Source organism: Budorcas taxicolor, chromosome 9 (genome assembly GCF_023091745.1).
Source record: "Budorcas taxicolor isolate Tak-1 chromosome 9, Takin1.1, whole genome shotgun sequence".
NCBI lineage: Eukaryota > Metazoa > Chordata > Mammalia > Artiodactyla > Bovidae > Budorcas > Budorcas taxicolor.
In genome coordinates this window covers 55348843-55355235 of record NC_068918.1, presented here as the reverse complement: position 1 = coordinate 55355235, position 6393 = coordinate 55348843, and the positions used below count along the sequence as shown (strand labels likewise).

General features: G+C 33.3%; 1 protein-coding gene across 2 annotated transcripts in view; it reads right to left on the bottom strand.

Annotated features, from left to right (window-relative positions):
* Positions 1-5030: 5030 nt before the first annotated feature.
* SYNCRIP (synaptotagmin binding cytoplasmic RNA interacting protein) overlaps positions 5031-6393 on the bottom strand; it is a 26343-nt gene continuing 24980 nt past the window's right edge. For both annotated transcript variants that reach the window (XM_052645468.1, XM_052645469.1), the window contains exon 12: positions 5031-6393. This exon is cut by the window's right edge. The gene's annotated coding sequence lies outside the window, so the exon portion shown is untranslated.

Here is a 6393-nt window from a genome sequence, read left to right as displayed (position 1 = left end):
TAACATGTAACTTTAGAATAAAAGTTTTCCACCATGTTTTAATTCTATTTATAAATGAATTGGAAGTTAGGCAGGGTTCCTAAAAGAAATTACACCTGTCAATGTTGAAGGAATCCTAGGAATTCAACTTCTACAAATTCATGTGAATTTTTACTGTTTCAAGAAGTTCTACCAAAACTACACTGTATATTACACGTGCCTGTGGCTGCAGAGAATTGAAAAGTGTACTCCATTAATTTTTGGATGACCTTTGACATGTTGTTCATTTATTTACCTCCAAGCTCATTCCAAATATTAAATATACTAAGAAACAGTATATATGCTTTTCTAATTTCTCCTGATGTGTCAAATAAGAGCAATTCTAGAGGCCTAACTCCTGACTCCTCCCAATTAAAGCAACATAAATACCATTCATAGTATTTTTAACTATAAAAAGTTTTTAAACTATTCTCTTGAAAACGAAGTCATTAGAGAATTTTTTAAACTCACGACTTTTTAAACAATTCTGTGTTCAAATGACGCAGTACTGGCATTTTCTAATTCCCATTAAAAAAAAATCAGGACACAAGTTGAAATGCAAAATTGTGATACAAATGGCAGGACTAATCAAACCTCTTCATCTCATTTGAATGTATACAATAGAGCCACACCAGGTGTTAGAACTCTTCTGATGTCATGGTATGTGTCTACAGCTGGAAGATTGGATTTTGTAATGTGCAACTCTTCTACACATTTGTTACTATATTGTGAACACAACCCTAATCATGTTTCCTTAATCTGTGGTTATGTCTGGTCCACATCAAAACCTTTGTCCTTTGCCTTGTAGTAGCAGTAACTGGTTGTAGTTCATAAATGACTTTAAATGTCAATTCCCTTAGGTACCCCCAAAATAAGTTAGTATTTGGCATCACAGAATCCTTTCAGAACTAAAGTCAAGAAATGACCATTCAAGAACATTACAGATAGCAACTTCAGATTAGAACTTGTTTTAAACCACTTTACAAAGGAAAGAAAATCAGATATTCACTGAAGCTTATGGTAAACTATTCTAAAATAACCTTATCTTGATTCTATTTGCTTGTGTTAAAAAAACATTTTCGGAAACTACACTTGAAGACGCTAATTTCCAAAATGGTTTATTGGAACTTCTCCCCCATCCAGAAAGTCTGTCAGCAGTCTTGATTACCAACAAGAAAAAAAGTACTAGTTTGGCATCAGCACAGGGAGTCAAATAGGCAATGTAAATGGTTTTCAAAATCCTCTAGTAGTGTTTAAGAATTTTTCAGGTATAAAACTTCCATGACTGTTCTGAAATGACAAAAACTTTTTTCAATCATCAGTATAAACTTTAGTAATCATAACACAAACTATTAAACTCTGTACCTAAAAGGATCTTCATGAAGTGAACAAAGCTATCACCATCCCACCAAGAAATTCTAGGGCTGAGCCAAAATCTCCAGAATGTATTTACAAGTTCCCCATTCTTTGATAATGACTTGCCAATTTTGCTTAATGAAACACCTTTTAAGCTGAATTCACCTACCTAACCTTATTTGCACAGTCACCTAAATGTACATTAGAGCAAAAGTTTGTTCACTCCCCTCTCCTGTATTACTTACTACCTCAATTACTCATTTCCAAACCTTCAAAGAGTGATAAGAAAATGGAACGCTGAATGGTGGGGGTATGTTACCAGAAAAGCAGAACCAAATTAGCATTAACTTCTTGAGTCCACTGGCATGTGTGTGACCAGAGTATTTTCATTAATTAAAATTAAGTGGAGACCAACACTATACATTTATCCTATACATCATCTCCCTATCATGTGCTTCAATTAGGGATCTTGGGGAATCTGTTTTGGTATTACCGTTGGCTAGTTATTTTGAATGTATGGATAATTAAAAGACGAAAAGACCCCTAAAGATTCCAAGTGTCTATTTTAAAAGCTGTTAAATGAAAAACGATGAAATGGAGGACACCCACAATAATTCTTGGACTCCTGGAGATCCTAAGACATGCTACAAAAATAGGTCTTTATTCTTAGGAAAATATAGTCAGAGCTAGCTTCCTTATGCTATACATAAAATCTTAACATCAGAGGCAGTACAGATAGTACAGATAGTTTTTGAACTGATCTCCAAACAAGCACAAACCCACTACGTTGAAAAGAACAGGTAATTTTGAGGTTTTTGGCAAAAGACAGTACTTCACACATCTAATCCAAATCAAAGAGCCTGCAGACAGTTTTCAGTGAAATAAAAGGAATGAAATAAATATAATTTCTACAGATAAATATATGTAAGAGAATTTAAATAAGCTAACAGAACTAATTTTTTTAAATAAAAATACTAGTCAGGTACAAGCTTTTGTTTCTCAATGCCAGACTTCTAGATGTTTATCAGACTACTGTTAATATCATTAAAAACCTAATCTTGGGCCAGGGCATTAGTTTTAATACTATTTTGCATTGGTAAAAAAGATTTTCTTTCAACTGAATGCTCCTGGCCCTGAAAAATATTTTAGGCATATTACTGAAGGCAGACTGTGGTACTAATAAAACTTGTATCTTAAGTACTTTTTTAAAAAGTGACAGACAAAAAAGTCCATCCACTAATTTGCCCACAGTTAAAAATGTCTTTGAACATTGGCTGATCATTAGCATCTTAAGAAAAGTAGTGGCATGCCCTATTGAGTGGTATGACTGAGTAATTAATACTACACTTTAAAACATCATCCCCACAAGTCTGTTCATTTTATGTATTGTTATTTCTTGATTCATTTTAAACCCACCACTGAATTCCTATGGTCAGATTAAAAGTTTATGGTATATATCACTGGGGAGAAAATGACCATGGTGGGTATTGTTAAAGTTTTAGGAACCTGAGCAATCTTTTACTCTAGGGGGGTAGCGCCCTCACCTAAATGCAGAAGTCCTACTCTGTAATTTCTCCCCTTAAACAGACTATATGTCATGCTCTGTTTGGTCTTTTTTCCTATGTTTCTGAACAGTGACTTTTGGCTTAGCAGTCAAAACAGCTGTCCTGAATGTGACAATTTTGCCCATCTAGCATGATATTCACCCTCATTAAATCTTTTCAAATAGATTCATACAAGTGAATACCCGAGGTCACCCCATCAATCCATTCCTATGCATGCTATTCCTATTTTATCATGAAGAAAGTGTAAATCATTAAATCAGACTTGCAGTCATTGGTAGATTTCTCATGATGCTACAACAATGGCCGTCATGAGTGTGCAACCGCTTTTTGTGCTAAACCCCCCCATTTATTTCTAACATCTGATTCAATCACAATGCTGAAAAACTTCCCACAAAATGCATGATTGGGAGAATATATCTAACACAATTTTCTCACAAAGCAACTTTCTGAAAACTGATTAACTAAAGTGATGATCACTTTTGATTGCCAAGTAGTCTGCAGAAACAAAATCTTGCGTCTGCTTTGGTTAGGTAACTCAAGTTTGTTTTGTTATTTTTCAACAATCAGAATGCTTTAAGGATACATTTTCACCCCAAGGAAGGGACTTGATTCTTGGATTTAAGACCCATTCCTTGACAATTATACACAAAATTTCTTTTAACTTGTCATCTATCCATTCTTTGAAGCTGTCAAAGCCAAGAACCCATAAACAAATCACAAATATCAATAACCTACATTAGTTAACATTCCCCTTTTTTAACATGTTGACATTTTCACTAAAGGATTAGTTATTTTTGCATTTCCATTTCTCATATCCCATGACATTCCATAAAAATTGCATTATTGCTTTATAGGCCACACAACATTCAAAAGTATGTTTATATGCATTGCCTGTTTTCCTTGATCTGATAAGAGTTTGATACTGATTTTACTACAGAAATTTAAGTTTGAAAATACCAGTTAGTATTTCTTCTCAGTACTTAATTGTTCACATCACTAATCACTACATGCATATTTAGCTCTGATTATATTGCTCAAAAACTGCACCCATTATCAGAACAGTGCAAATGATTATTTAATTTTAAAAGTAATTATAATGGCTTAAATTCAAAGTTAGTCAAATGAACACTGTCAAGTAATTTCACTTGAGTGTGTATATATTTAATCACCACTGTTTACATTACCCATCAATTCTTCACAAATTTTTTTAATATCAGTTTTTCCTCCCAAATCCCCAAACTAAGAATGCCAAATAGTCTTGGAAACCCACAGCTCCATATTTTAATATTTTCTTAAGAACACATTTGTGAACTCACAAAAATGTTCATCTTTCAACTTTGACAATGCAGTTCTTACTTAAGTCAAACAAACCTGTTCTAAAATCCCAACAAATAATTCTGAGAATTAACTTAAACACCTTGACAGTGTCCCTTAAAAAGGGTATGACAGTAAAGTGCCAATAGGCATGGCAATGACCTCTTTGATGGGATCATTTAACTCCTTGGACCTGGGAAGTGCCAGCACCAAGGATTACACTGAGATTCAATTTTACTGAAGGCTACATTTAGTTTACCCACTTTCCACAACCTATTACTCATTTTATGTTAGAATGAAATGTAAATGTTTTGTGTAGCCCTCAAACTTACACTAAGATTTGAGAGATGTACTTTAAAAAAGCACGGGGTAATATATAAAATCAGTGGCAAAAAGTTTCATTAAGCACCAGGAACTAATTTTTGTCACCCCATACTCATTTTGTAGGTAATGTTTCAATAACCGGCAAGGCACATTTACATATATTCCAATGAATACTTATTGACAAATTTTAAATTACACTCTATGTCCCAGCTATCCCAGTAACTGACATACAACATACTAAAATGATTTATTAAGATAACATAAAAAACCAATTAATGTGAAACATACAGGCTATTGGCAACCACTATCTAAAATTATGTAAGTACAAATAAACATACTGAAATGTGTGCATTTCTAAGTTTTTAAACCAGAATATTTCTACACTAACACACATTTATATTAATGACACATAAAAAAAATAAAAACTTTATTACAAAAATAAGTTACACTCGCCTCCAGCTTACAGTATAAAACAATTTTATTTGCAGGAATGCAAAATGATTGTTTGCCATGAGCATTTTGAACATATGACATGTCTAATTTTCTTGTTAAATTTGCATTTACTGGGGAAACTGGTGTGTATAAAACCTTAATTAAGTATAAGCTCTGATCTTCGTCATGGTGCCTATTGGGTATGTGATATAACTGCAGTATCCCTTTGGGGAAGGGGAAAAGGGATTTCTTTATACCAAGTCCTAATTAAACTATAATTTCACTTTTGACTTTAAGCTATCGATTTAGGACTTGGCAAAAAATTTTGAGGGTGATTCAATAGAGGATGCTTCACCACTGAACACTCACTGTCATCAAGGTGCTTTAGAAAATTAAAAACATAGCACAAATGATTGTACTCTATTCTACAAGTTATCATGACCTGCATAAGAAATGGAAAGCTGATTCACATTTTTGCAGTGATCAGCAGTAAGAAATGCACTAATGAAACATACCTTTTACCTAAAAAGCTAAACTACAGCCATATACTAATTTCTATGATTTATGAAAAAACTTCAAAATATCCAAATGTCAGGCTTTGCTGTACAACTGTCAGTTTTAGTCTGACTTTTTATAAAGGGACACTGCAGTATTTAGTACAAGTTCGGATGCACTTTTTTTGAACATCTGATGTCTTACAAAAGTAACATCTTGCTAAACTATTATACATCCAAATAACTACAATATCTGAAGAAGCAAGGCTGCTTTTTCAGCCACAAAATACGACAAAAGCAAGGCCTGTTATGATGTTCATGAGGAAGTCTTACAAGCCTCTGAAACTAAAGGCAACTAAGAATGTTACATTTGGTATATTTAAAATCTTACCCTCATATCATTTAACAAGCCTTGCTTTTATCTACAAAGATTTTCTATGTACAGTACAGACAGGGTATAGTTCAATCCTCTGCTACTGAGGTAGTTAACCAACCCTTTAAAAAAGGTTCTGAAAAGAACCACTATCTGGAATGCCTGACTAACCAGCTCTGATGATTACACCTGAAACTGCATATCTGAACACAATTCAAAAGTGATTACTATAAAAAAGATATAGACAATCATGATTAACCTTGGTGAGCAGAAATAAAAGTTAAGGATACCAACAATGGCATTCATCTATACCACTGCAATAAAATTTAAATGCACAAATTCAAGAGAATATTTCAGAAAACCAATGCTGGGATCCTTAATTTAAAAAAACAGGGGAAAAATCTACTTAGAGCAGATTTTTTAAAGAGAAGAACTTTATTCTTTATTAAGATACCATGCTAGAAGTTATGAAGAATTTCTGTTGGAACACATTTGGAAAATAGAGTAGCTTTAGTTT